The sequence below is a fragment of the Apodemus sylvaticus genome, chromosome 1 (assembly GCF_947179515.1).
Source record: "Apodemus sylvaticus chromosome 1, mApoSyl1.1, whole genome shotgun sequence".
In the NCBI taxonomy this organism is placed as follows: Eukaryota; Metazoa; Chordata; class Mammalia; order Rodentia; family Muridae; genus Apodemus; species Apodemus sylvaticus.
In genome coordinates this window covers 83,358,313-83,372,403 of record NC_067472.1, presented here as the reverse complement: position 1 = coordinate 83,372,403, position 14,091 = coordinate 83,358,313, and the positions used below count along the sequence as shown (strand labels likewise).

The window sequence follows — 14,091 nt, the reverse complement described above, 5'->3', positions numbered from 1 at the left end:
CTTCTGAAACTCACTTTGTAGAGCAGTGAACTCTCTACCGTGAACTCTGTGAGGATCTCTGTGGCCGTGAACTCACAGAGATCCTTCTGCCTCTGCCTCCCGAGTGCTGGGATTACTGGTGTGCACCACCACTACCCCTGTTTACTTTTATACCTTTTGAGAAAAGAAAAAACAGTAAAATGGGGGAAAATCTTTAAATAGGACAAAAGTTTTTAATAAATGGCCCCAAAACTGAGTGGACATACTCAGGGATGGTGCATTCCTGGCTTTGATCAGGATGCTGGGTGGCGTGGGCCGGGCAGAGCCAGGGTTATGCCCTACCTGGGAATTTTGAGTTTCTATTGTCCATCTCTCTATCTCAGGAGCTAGGTGTGTTCTTTGGATTTTCAGGCACGCTGGTGGCCTTCTTTCCGGCAGCCTTGTCATCACCACACCCTACCCAGTCCCACCTGTAGTCCAAATTATTTTGCTTAAAGAAACCTCTGGCTCCACAGTACCTTTCAATTTCAATCCTCTGACTTCTTAATGCCTCAGAGTTTCCATTTTGGTTTCAGAAATCACTGGGAACCCTAGTCGCTCTGTAGACCAGTTGCAACATCAGGGAACTGGTTAGACATTCAGAAATCTCATGTACAACTCCAAGCCTGCAAATCGATATCTACATTCTAACAAAATTCCTGTGCACATTCCTGCATTAAAAAATCCCAGTCAACCTGCTGCCGGTTAAGAAGCCCGGGGAAGCAGGAAGAGTTTGAGTCCTTGGCCACTAGGGGGCAGGCGGTACCCACGCTCCGCTTCCATGTGGGCTGGGCACAGGTGGCCATGCCTTGTATGGAGGATGCCTACAAGTTCCTCCACCCGCACAGTCACAGCATCTCGGGTGTTGTGAAGATTTGAGACCAGAGCCCCCTTTGCTATGCTCTGCATCTTCTTATGTGTCTTGGCTTGAGCCTCATGCAGCAAGAGCTGCCGGCTTGAGTTGGTACCGGGTCACCAGGGCCTTCTAGTGCCCTTTGCCCCACTCTCCACCTCCTGCGGGGAACTCTCGTCTGTCCAGGAGAGATGCCCAGGCCACAGCTTCTGGCTGGCTTTTCTCATGGATGGGTTGTGGCAGCATTGTGGTTTAGAGTCCCGGCTTTAGGGGCGAGCCTTGGTTTGAAAGCTAGATCTCTCACTTGAGCAAACATTTGTCAGGTGCCTCCTATGTTCATCCCCTGCCCTCTTGCAAAGGGCTGGAGGCACAGCCACGACTCTTACATTCTTCTTAATGATGAGAGATGAGCACAAAACAAACAACACACGTCGCTGAGACAGGCTGTAAGGAAATAAAGGAGTGTGACCCGTGGCCGGCCTGCCACTAGCAGACGTGGTGGCATTTGTCTAAGATTACAATGGCAAGCTTGGAAGAGAGCTTGTTGCAGTTTCCAGAAAATAATGTGACAGGCAGGGCAACAGCAGAGGCAGAGGCCAGGGGAAGGGTTATCACAGAAACTGTTTGGAGTGGGTGTGGCTAAGCCTAGTGATGCAGTGCCCAGCTTTTGCCTAGTGCTGTGGTGTGGCTGGGGTCGGGTTGAAGAGATAGGGAGAGAACACTGCAGTGGAGACAGTCCAGGAAGCTATCTTCAGGGGGCAGGATGGGAGCGGGGTTGAGGGTCACAGGGGCAGGATGGGAGCAGGGTCGAGGGTCACAGGGGGCAAGATGGGAGCAGGGTCAAGGGTCACAGGGGGCAGGATGGGAGTGGGGTCAAGGGTTACAGGGGGCAGGATTGGAGTGGGGTCAAGGGTCAAAAGAGGCAGGATGGGAGTGGGGTCAAGGGTCACAGGGGGCAGGATGGGAGTGGGGTCAAGGGTCACAGGAGGCAGGATGGGAGTGAGGTAGAGGGTCACAGGGGGCAGGATTGGAGTGGGGTAGAAGTTGAGGGAACCATGGCTAATGCTTGATTCATGCTCATCTACCTGACAGCTCTACGCACTGCCAGGCTGCCTTAGGAACTGCAGGGAAGAAGGTGTGGTTTAGAATGGCCGTAGGTTGGGTGGGTTCACCCTCTGTCTCCTCCAGCATTTGCTGACATCAGTGCCAGGTCACGCACGGTCTTGGTAGTGCACCTTTCCCATGGATCCTTATGGTAACCCTGTGAAGAAGTCACTAACACTCACTCCATTTTAGAGATGAGGAAAACAGGGATAGGGAGGAGGACAAGAGGGGGAGGGGAGAGATGTTAAAATGTGTCCCAGCCACACAGTCAAGAGTGCGTGGTGCTAATTGTTGAACCTAAGGATTTTTTAGCTCCAGGTAACAGCTCGTGAACACCATCTGCACACCAAGCCTGTGGGGTGTGGTGATGGTATGGCGTTACCAGGAGCTCCCCTTTCTCGTCCCTGCTCATACTAAGGACTTGACCAACACTTTCCGACTTAGTTCTCCCAATGACTTTCGCTGTTGCTTCCTCTCCTCCCGCTCTGACTGTGCAGAGACGAGGGCCGGGGACCCACTGCTCTCCACAGGACTTTGACTCCCAGGGCTCCTCTTTCCCTGTGGTTACCCTAAGTCAGTCCTGTTGCTTTGAGAGAGTGAGAGCCAGTGTTTGCAGGACTGAAAGGTGGAAAGGGTTCCTCCTCTTCACATCAGCCTATCCTTCTGCAGAATGGTGGCTTCTATTAGTCAAGTCCTGGCCAGGAGGCTGGGTAAATCCCTGGACTGAGGAACAGTTAGGTGGAGGATGCCCTCTCTGGCTGGACCTGGAATATTCCAGCAAGTTCTCAGGGTGTGCCCCACCCACCCACCATGCAGCAGGAGCTGGGTAGAGAGCACCCAAGCTTCATGTGGGTGTGGGGATCTGGGCTCTGGTCCTCACGCCTGCATGGTAAGCATGCCCTCACTCGCCTGCCTCCTCAGGCCCTTTCTGACTAACTCTTCTGTTAGCCAAGGCCTCTGTACAGTGAGCCTTTAGCTCCCTCTCCAGTCTGGCTGATCTGAATGTGTCTCCTGAGCCAGAAGTCCAGTCTCTGGGGGCCCAGCAGGAAAAGGCTGAGGTGGGGCCACACCCTGAGGAAATGGTAGTGCCTGCTTGTTTCATCACAGTTCTTTTTAGCATAGTTGGAAAACTTAATGACCCTGAAACCAAGTCTTTGAGAAAGTGAGACACGCTGGGGACTGTCCTGCCTGCAGTGCTCCCTCTGCCTGACCTGGGAACTGAGATCTGGGTAGCAGAGACATTCAAAGACCCGGGGTCAATTCCTATTGCTTCAAAACACTGACCTGGTGGTGCATTCGGCCACCATTTACCAGCACTTCCTAAATATCAGGTGCTTCAAAGAGACTATCTCACGAGATCCTTACCTCACCTTACATCTGTGAGGATGGACACTCAGTTGTCAGGCAGAGTGATTGTGGGGTGGAGAGTTCAGTTCCTCCTTTAGAGTCACACTGCTATCAAGTGGCCCTTCTAGCATACAAGTCCCAGGAGTCAGACATGACTCCAGGACTCGGGTCCTTAGCCATTCCCCTGCCCACTTCCCTGGGTGCTCTCAGACATCTTAGGCTTCAAGAACTGAGGACATCAAGCAAGGGAAGGAGGGAGGAAAGGAGAGGGAGAAGAAGAGGAGGAGGAAGAGGAAAAGAGGAAGAAAAGAGAAGAGGAAAGACAGACAGACAGACACATACACACACAGAGAGAGAGAGAGAGAGAGAGAGAGAGAGAGAAAGAGAGAGAGAGAGAACCAAATGGACAGAGACAGACAGACAGAGAGAGCACTGGCAAAGGGCATGCACCAGGTTCACATTAGTGTCCAAAGAAAGTGTTATGTTAAAATAAAGTGTTGTTCACAGGGGTCAGGTTATCCTGGGAAACACCTTATCACCCCCAGTGGTGAGCTTTAGAAGACCATTCAGAGCCAAGAGCCACTCTTAATCCAGTGGAACAGAGGTGTGGTGAGGGGATTATAGTAGAAGTTGAATGCACTGTGGGTAGGACAGTCTGAGGAGGGCATTGGAGAAAAAACTATAGCTAAGGTCAACCAGTGAAACCCAGAACCCAGCAAACCAAGGAGCTCAAGAAAGCCAGTTGCAAAGTAGACATTTGGGATTACTTTCCTGAAGTGTTCGCTAGCTCCATTTCTTACTATCCAGGACAACCTGTAGTATTGTGGGATCTTTTAGTTCCCACATGAGACATCTCAGCTCCTTCAACTTAGTTCATCCCTAACCTACAACTTCAAACATCCTGAGCAGCCAACTCTCCTTGCCTGCATACTGACCCAGCACTCTTTCCAGAGAACACTCCACCTACCAAACGTGAAGCCCAGACCAAAAGGGAGCAGTTCAGATTTTGCCTAGGACAGAGAGAGGACCACCTTCCATATCCTAGCTCAATGGCTTTCAGTTTTTACAGACTGAAGCCTTATAAGGACTAGCTCTTATAAATCACAACACACACACACACACACATGCATGCACATACACACATACATGCACATACATATGCGCACTCACGCATGCACATGGGCATGGATCTGCAGGGTGGTTTCTGTGGAAAGGAATAGGTGAGGTCAGAGAAATAGGGTTAAGATTGGCTGGCGTGAATCATTTAGGTGAACTGAACTAAAGGCAGCCTGAACCTGGGAGAGCAGGGCCTGAAAATGAGGCAGATTAAGTCTTGTGCAACAGCCAACTTTATTCAGAGCATCAGACAATTTATATTCTGGGGGTTAAAAAGTAAAGTACACAATCCCAAGGAGAGCCCACACGTGACAAAAACGTTTTTCCACACAGGCCATCATAATAGCTGAAGTAAACTCATTCTTATCAGCTACGTCTGGGAGGAATATGAAAACGTGTTCCAAAAAAAAAAAAAAAATCTATGTTTTAAGAGATTGAAGTCACAAGCCTTGTTTTCTTTGAGTTTTCTTACAAGTGCCCAGAAATCTCACACAACTCCATTCTCAGACTGCATTATGATATTAGAGTATAGAGATTGTCCTTCAACTGGGTGGTGGTGGCGGCGGCGGCGGCAGCGGCGGAGGTGGTGGTGGTTTTAGATGACTTGATTTTCATAGGAAAGGTGCATTTACAGGCCAGTCTTTTATTACAGAAATGACCAACCCTGGGAAGGGCAGTTTCTCCAGCACCAGCAAGGTCTCAAGATGTCAGAGACTCTGAAATACCGAAACTTAAAGGTGTTGTTAATCTCACAGATGTGAGGAAGAGAATCACCAATCCAAATTATGGCCAGTTTCAAGCAACCTTTTTTTTTATGTACACATCAGAGACTAAACAGTGGCTGTCTTCCCTGAGACAGCATTTGTGACACCAGCCCTGAGCCAAATTCTTAAGTCCTTTTCATAGAGCAAAGCCAAAGGCTCAGGGATTTGCATGTATGTGTGATTACAGAAGTGAGACCAGGAAGTTGAGGAAAATGGGTCGTGGAACAGTGGGAGGGAACATTTCTGAGAGCAAGTGCCTCCAAGGGCTTGGTTTTTGATGGACCCTGTGACTGGGGTAGGGTGCAGCTCCAAGAAACAGCAATTTACATTTTATAGTGACTAGAAACCTGACTTAGCTATAGACTCAAAATCACTCCCAGGAGCAAAATGGAGCCAAGCTGTTTGCTCAGAATGATTTGTAGAAACAGTTTTTATTGGTTCATAAAATAACGATAGAGTTTAAAAACAAACAGCCCAGTATCAAAGACCTGATGACGTCAGCAATGTCCCCTGCCCCAACACTAGTTCCACTCCTGAGTAGTCATTTTTAAGATTATTTTTTATTATTTCATGTTTTAATTTTATGCATATGAGTCCTTGCCACCTTATATGTATGTGTACCATGTGCATGCAGTACCCGAGAAAGCCAGAAGAGGGCGCTGGATCCTTTGGAACTGGAGTTACAGGTGGTCGTGAGTCTCTCTGTGTGGGTGCTGGGAACCAAACACTGCTCTTCTTGAGAAACAGCCAGTGGATTTAACTGCTGAGCTATTATCTCTCCTGCCCTACAAACAGTCTTCTTAAACTTGGCCTTGCATCAGAGTCACCCCCAGAGTTTCTGATCAGCAGGCATGAGCTGCAGCTAGCTGAGGTTGAGCATATCAGTTTCCATCGGAGGCTCGCATGTCACTGTACCATGGGAAAACACTCAGAAGGTCACTGCTCTTTGGATGAGTCCCTCTGTAATCCCACTGGCACTACATCACTGTCTTTGTTCCTGCGTGTGTTTCCCCACTTTGTCTCTCCAGCATATCTACAGCACAGGTTTGCTAATATGCTTAGCTCCCCTACTGAATGCAAGTTCTCACTGAGTGGGCTGGAGAGGCAGCTCAGCGGTTGAGAGCCTTGTCTGCGCTCTTAGGAGGCCCTGAGCTCATCTCCCAGCAACCACCTGGTGGCGCCTAACCAGATCTATATTGGGATCTGATGCTCAATTCTGACATGCAGGTGTATATGCAGATAGAGCACTCATATACATTAAATAAATACATCCATTTAAAAAAAAAGTTCCCACTGAACATCTTCCAGGTCTTGGACACTGACCTAATCACTGGGAATTTGTCCTGTCCACATGAGAACAGGAAGTTACATTCTAGTCTACAACTTGACAGTCAATATTTGTTGTTATTGCTGTTTCTGACAGACAGTTGTGTTATTATAATATCACAGTAGCTACAGGCAGTATGGGAAGGGATGGGTGTGGCTTCGTGTGGCTGACAAAACTTGGCTTAGTAAGGTAGGTGGTGGGTCAGGTTAGATTATAGATTGTCACTGTTGTAGATAATAGAGCAGAGCAACACGCAGAGTACACACAGCCTTCTGGTGTCCTTGGGTCCCCCACCTAGACTCAAGCAGCTTTTTTTAAAAAAACTATTTATGAGAAATCGCACCTGTACGGAACATGTGTGGGTTCCTCTCTAGTTATTATTATGCAGATAATGTAGCACAGCAATTGACATAGTATGTATGTTGCACTGGAAATTGCAAGTAACATAGAGATGATCTGAAAGTATAGAGACAGATTTGAGCTGGGCATAGTGGTGCATACCTGTAATCTTAGACCTTGGGAAGCTGAGGCAGGGGGATGATAAGCTCTGGGGCATCCTGGACTATGTGGACAGACAGACCCAGTCTACAAACAGTAAGTTTGCTAAAGTATAATAAATTCGAGAATATGCATTCATTACATGCGAACACTGCAGCCTTTTAATATAAAGAGCTGGAGTGCCCGTGGATTTGCGTATCTATGGGACTCCTGAATCCAGATGGTCTCACGGATACCGAGGGGAAAGCCAGAAGTACTACAGAGAAAACGGAAGCCGGAAAGGAGGGTGAGGAGAACTGGCAGTTTAGCTGAGGTATGATGGATGAGCTACAAGATGGGGCATTTGATTGAAGACTTGCAGGAGGTGAAAGAGGAAGCACAGTCGGGCAGAGGAACAGCACCTAGGAAAGCCCACAGCATGGCCGCTCTTGGCGCGTGGATGCACTCTGCGTGCCCGAGGCACAGCGGGACGCTGTAGTACAGCCAGGGAGAGCAAAGCCCAGCAGAATGCTTTGTCATCTGCTATAAAGATTGCTCTTTTCCTCCGAGTACAGTAAGCGTCTCTGGTAGGTCCTACGACTCCTCGAAGGTGCGCAATTATCATTCCATTTCTTTTCTCCTCAACGACAACCAGTGTGTCTTGGCTTTCCATTCAGCAGAAGCACTAGGCATGGAGCAGGTGAAATATTATATAACCTCCAAGGGACAGATAGACTCGCCCATAGGATAGAGGAGGGGATGGAAAGTTAGAAGGTTTAGTAATGGTAGCAAGATGGCTCAGCGACTAAAATGCTTGTGTGTAGGTGTGAGGTCTGAGTTCGGCCCCTCAGGGGAGCTGCATGCCTACACTCTCCATGCTGGGAAGGCAGAGGCAGGAGAATTGCTGTGGTTCCAGGCCAGCCAATCTAGTCAGACTGGTGAACGCTATGTGAGAGTTCATAGTGACAGACTCTCTCTCTCTCCCCCTCCCTCTCTCTCTCCTCCCTTTCTCTCTCTCTCTCCCCCTTTCTCTCTCCCCCTTTCTCTCTCTCTCTCTCTCTCTCTCTCTCTCTCTCTCTCTCACACACACACACACACACACACACACACACACACACACACACACACAGAGTACTCATGAATCCTGGAATCAAGGGCAGGAAGGCGAGGTGATAGAGGTTAAATGACTTGGTCAAGGTTACGGAGCCAGTACATGTTAGCTGGGATTCGACCTCCTGTCTCTCTTAATACAAAGACCTTCGCACTTAATTATACTGTTGGACAGTGTTCTAATTCTTTAGGGATAGTGGAGACCCTGTGGCTTTTGGACCATAAAATTAAAAACTCTTTGCCAAGCTAGGGTGCGTGCATATCAATCAAGCCAAACCGAGTACTGCACTGAGAACTGGGGAGGAAGGCTTCTCTTCTTCCAGAGAGTTCTGACCAAGCCACTGACAGCTCATTTATGTGATTCGGCCGCAGGTTGACATTCATCGTACAAGACTTGCATACAATTAGCCTGATCTTTCTTACACAGTCTCTTGGAAAAACAAGAAAAGCCTTTGGAATTTTCCCTCTGTCTGGCCTTCTGCATGATGTAAGCACGGCTTTATTTAGTTGGTTGTCTACCCCGGGATAGTGTGGTCTGCTGCGGCCCTCTGCATCACTCTGGGCTGATTGAGGTCTTGTTTTCCTGGAGGGCAGATGCTGTTGCTCAGACCTGCTCGGCGGCTCTCCTCCCGCAGGATCATTCAAGCGAGCGAACCCGATGGCAGAATTTCTTCTGTGCATGAAGATGATCTCCCCAGGAGTAGGCTGGAGTCCTGTTAAATATGCAATGCAAATGGATTGTAAATGAGAAGCCTCATCGGCACGGGTCGGGAGGTCTGAACTCTGGGGGCCTCTCCATCCCTTCTTATCACCTGGCACATGAACCTGACATCCCCTTTACAATCATCTTTTCTGGACACCCGAGAGCTCCTAATGAGGGCAGAAGCTGGCTGCTCGTGTAACCCCTTCAGACACCTGGTGATTGGAAGCCGGAGAGGCAGTGAGCTTTCGATGCACTGTCAGATGGCCTGAGTTATCATCAGCTGCCTGCTGGGCTCTGAGGAGGGCTGGGAAGGCGGTGAGAAGGCAGGGTAGCTGACTGCTATTGTCTGCGCCTCCTCCTCCCACTCTGAGCTGCGTGAGGCAGTCGTGGATGGCTGGATTTGGGCTCTCAGGCAGCTGCCTTCTCTGACCCTTGCTGGGTGCCTGCCTCAGCTCAGAGAACCGGTCTCTGCAGGGATTTGGGAGGAGAGCTAAGAGCCTGCGCCCCGGGTTGAAGATCAATGAGCCTTTGATTTTTTTTCTTCTTCTTCCAGTCTAGCCCAGTGTCTTTGCCTATAGCTTGAGAAACCCCAATCTAAGAGGCCTTTCAAATTGGGGCAAGAAAAGTGAACTGGTCTGTAGGAAATTGTGGTTAATCACAAAGAGCCGGCTGGCCCCAAGGGCACCCTGTGGCATCTTTTCCTTTCTTTCTTTGAATTTTTCTTTCTTCATTTTTCCCCCTGCCTGATGCTGAGGCTGGAACTCAGGGCTTTGTGTGTGCCAGGCAAGCTCTTAGCACTGGACCCAGCCTCAGCCTCAGCTTATTTCTTGGTTTTGTAGAGGCAGGTACAGTACAGTTTACTTCACAGCATCAGCTGTCAATCTGTAGGTAGCAGAGTGGACAAAGTCCTGAGTGAATGCGTTGTTGACATGGGCAACCCTCGTCAAGGACCCCAAGGCACTGGACCCATGGGAAATTGGCAAAGCCATTTACCCACATGGACCAGGCTCAAGAAGGGTGACAAAGCTCTCTTGGGGGGGGTGTCTGAGTATGAGTGTTTACAGATGATTGGTCAGTGTGTGCAAAGACTAGCAACTGTAGCTTCCTCCTCCTCCTCTTCTTCTTCCTCCTCCTCTTCTTCCTCCTCTCTTGATACTTACAGTCTGAGACTGCTCACTTACAGAGACTTATTACTGAGACTAGCTAACCCCAACCCCTGTTTTATCCCTAATGAACACACCAAGGTTCTGGGTTGCCAAAGGTAGTAGGTGCCTAACAGAGAGCATTCTCTCACCTGAGGGAGAGGGAGAGGGAGAGGGAGAGGGAGAGGGAGAGGGAGAGGGAGAGGGAGAGGGAGAGGGAGAGGGAGAGGGAGAGGGAGAGGGAGAGGGAGAGGGAGAGGGAGAGGGAGAGGGAGAGGGAGAGGGAGAGGGAGAGGGAGAGGGAGAGGGAGAGGGAGAGGGAGAGGGAGAGGGAGAGGGAGAGGGAGAGGGAGAGGGAGAGGGAGAGGGAGAACACATATACCCTCTTTCCATTCCCGCATTGTCTCTACTTAGAGCTGCAAGACTCAAGCCATATGGGAACCAGCATGTATAGCACAGTATGTACTGGGCACAGCACTTAGTTTTTTTGTTTTTTAACCTGTACTGATGTTTTTCTCTCCATTTATAGATGGGGAAACTGATACTCAGAGAGCTGTACTGACTGTCTTAGTTAGGATTTCATTGTTGGGAAGAGATACCGTGACCACAGCAACTCTTACAAAGCAAAACATTTAATTGGGACTGGTTTACAGTTCAGAGTTTCAGTCCATTATCATCATGTTGAGAAGCATAGTGGCTCATGCTGGGAAGACATGGTATTGGAGAGGGAGCTGAGAGTTCTACGCCTAGATTGGCAGGCAGCTGGAAGAGAGAGTGACCCTGGGCCGGGCCTGAGTGTTTGAAACCTCAAAGCCCAGCCCCTGTGATACACTTCCTCTAATAAGACCACACCTACTCCAACAAGGTCACACCTACTCCCAAAAGACCACATCTTCCAGTAGTGCCACTAACCGAGCTTATGGGAGTCATTTTCATTCAAACCAACAACTCATGAATTTACCCATGGTGATTTTGGCTTGGTGCATGGGCATAACTGGAGTCTGATTCCTGTTCTGTTGAATCTAAAGCCTAGGCCATTAGCCATGTGCCCACACTGAGCTGTAGGAACTGAGGTGATTTCACCTTGGGGGGTAGGTATACTTTCCCTCCAGCCTTGAAGCAAACATACAGCTTCCATTTTCTCTTCTGCCTTGGAGCTACCTGTTTCCCATGGGGTTCTTCTTCGCTCTGATGTGGTTTACCAGGTCTCTTCAATTCATGATGTTAGACTAACTGGGCTTAGTACAATCTCATCTCAAGAGACAGATTAGGGGACTTTCTGTTACACTGGTTTTTCCAGACATGATGGACAGGCAAATATAAGATGAAGGTGCTTTTATATCTAGGTTTCTTCAACAAGGGTTTCTAGAGAGGGCCTCCTGAGTGGGGCATGAGCCTGAAAGTCAATGCGAAGGCTTATTTCTGTAACTTTGTCATTGGTGAGTCTTGGGCATGGGGTGCATTGGCCAGCCGCAGCCCCAGCCCAATCCTATCAACAGATTATGTCTCTAGAGTGTTTACTGTAGAAAGAGATGGAGGTGCTGGCTGCCTTGTGTCTCTAGTCAGTACTCAACAAATACTTGCTGAATTTAAACAAGAATGGGGCTGGAGTTATGGCTCAGTAGTTAAGAACATTCACCACTCTTACAGAGGACCTGGGTTTGGTTCCCAGCACCCAGTGGCAGCTGACAGCTGTGTCTAATTCTAGCTCTGTGGAATCTGTCATCTTCTTCCGGCCTTCACAGGCAGCAGGCATGTGGTGCACATGCGTACATTCAAACATTCATACATACAAAATAATAATAAAAAGTTTCTTAAAGGGCAGCATCTCGTCCATAACTATTCAGTAGTCCCAGCTCTGTGTATTGGCTTGTGCCAACCTTGCCTTTCTCCAGCCAGCACACTTGGTAACAGGAAGAAATGCTAGAGCTTCTTGGTTTTTTAGAACCCCATGGTGACCTGAGGTGATTCCTATCCCATGTTTATGGCTTTTTCTAGTTTAACAAAAGGAAATAATGCAACCTCAGAGAGGTAAATTCTTGCACTCAAACTCTTAGTATGCTGGGGTCAGAGGGACTTGAGTGTGACTAACTCCTATCCTATGTTGGTCATGTCCAGCTTTCCTGAGAGTGCAGACCTCCCTTCTGCCTTTATTCATTTGGTTGTTTTTCAAATCCTTTCAGTGTGGGAGGCTCTTCCCCCCCCCCCCCCACATCATGAGGGTTCATGGTGTGAGTATGACTCTCCACACACTGGTTCACAAACCTGCTGAGAGAACAGTGAGCACACTGGGGACAGGAGGATGCCAGCAACATGGGAGAGGTCACTTCTAACTTTAGGGTCATGAAAGGCCCCCAAAAGTCAAAGGCATTGCTGGACTGTGGATGGGGAGGAACTTAACACTAGTGGGAAGCCTGCCTGCCTCTTGCTGGGACTCCGCGAGCTGCTTTGTCTCTTTTATACTTTGAAAGATGAATGGAAACTTGCATGGGCTTCTGCTTTCTGAAATCCACTCTTCCTGCCCAGCCGGAGGGCTTGCTCTAAAATGTAAATCGAACCACAGCGCTACTCCCCTGCTTCACCTATTCTAAGACTTCTCAGTCTTTCAACTGAAGTCCCAAGTCCTCAAACCCATTCTCCATGTCAGCTGCAGGTGCTCTTCTTCTTTTTTTTTTTAACTCTGTCTCTCTGTGTGTGTATGTGTGTGTGTGAGAGAGAGACAGACATTCAGACAGAGACAGAGGCAGAGAGACAGTATTTATCTGGAGGACAGCCTCAGGTGTCAGATATTGCCTTCTATCTTATTTGAAACAGGGTCTCCTGTTTGTCACTGGGAGCACCAGGCTGGCTGTCCTACGAGCTTCTGAGGATTTGTCTGTCTTCCATTGGGGATTGCAGATATATGTGGGCTCAGCTCTAGGGATCTGAACTGAGGCTTTCATGCTGGTGCAGCAAGAGCTTTAACCACGGAGCAGTCTCTCCAGCCTCCCCTCCCTGATGCCTCATCATCTACTATTTGCTGTTCATGGGTTGAGACTAAATGTCACCCTCGTAAAGAAACCCCAGGAAAGTCTAGAGAAACTCTCCCCATCAATCTCTGCTGCATGGTCAGTTCTTTACTGTGATTCTTGTTTGCTATTCTCCACGGGATGGAGGACAAGGATCTCCCTGCTTCTTTTAAACATCCATATACATGAGTGTAAATTATAACTGATACATACAGCTGTACAGTAAATGTTTATTCAATACACGATTCAATAGATGGAACAGGTGGGTTGTCAGGCTGAATGAAGACAGCCCAGGGGCATACAGGTGCATTGGGTTTCTGGCAGTGTTTGAACCGTAGAGTAGCAGTGAAGACTGAAAGGTGGTAGATCACAGACAGCCCTTCTCAGACCTCCTGCGGGCTTCAGATATTGTGCAGGCATGGTAATGGCCTGATCTGGATACCATGGGTGACAATTAAAAAGAAGGATTGGGCATTCAAGAGACAGGAGATTTAGAGACCCATCGAGGAACTATTGATCTCAGTAGGATGGATGAGATGGAGCAAACTTGAATTAAGGCAATGACAACAGAAATGGAAGGATGAGAATAAATCGATCTATAGGACCAGGAGAGAGACAGAGAGGTGACGGATTACCTGAGATTCCTGGCTCAGGGTGGTGTGCGGTGGTGAACGCGATACCCAATCAGGACAAAAAGACTGAGGAGCTCACTCAAGGGAAAGGATGGGGCTTTTGCTTTTGTCCAGATGGAGACTGAGATGTTTGGGGTCACATATGAGATGATACACGTGAGGCAGGGAGGGCCTATGGGTCCAGAGATGCTGCTGTGGAAAGAGAGCTGAGAGGCTATGTGCAGAAGTCACAGGCACAGCTGTGGAGGAGGAAGCCATTGCAAGAGGCAGGTGATAGAGAGCCTAGAGTTAGGAGAGCAGTCTCGTTAGGACCGTGGGGCATGGGTCTGCTTCAGGGGTTAGAGGATGCCTACCAAATTAGTAAATGGTAAGCTGTGATGAAGATGACGTCATGGTGGTTCAATGGCCGAGAGCTTTACGGGCTAGGATACTGGGCGCTTGAGGAAACAGGGAAGCGGAGGAGTGGGAAGGAAACTATGGACCAAAGCTT

The 14,091-nt window shown here is 48.8% G+C and overlaps 1 protein-coding gene across 1 annotated transcript in view; it reads left to right on the top strand.

The window, feature by feature from the left end:
* Positions 1 to 14,091, top strand: part of Prkcb (protein kinase C beta) — a 350,016-nt gene that overhangs the window by 190,803 nt on the left and 145,122 nt on the right. The window lies entirely within an intron of this gene.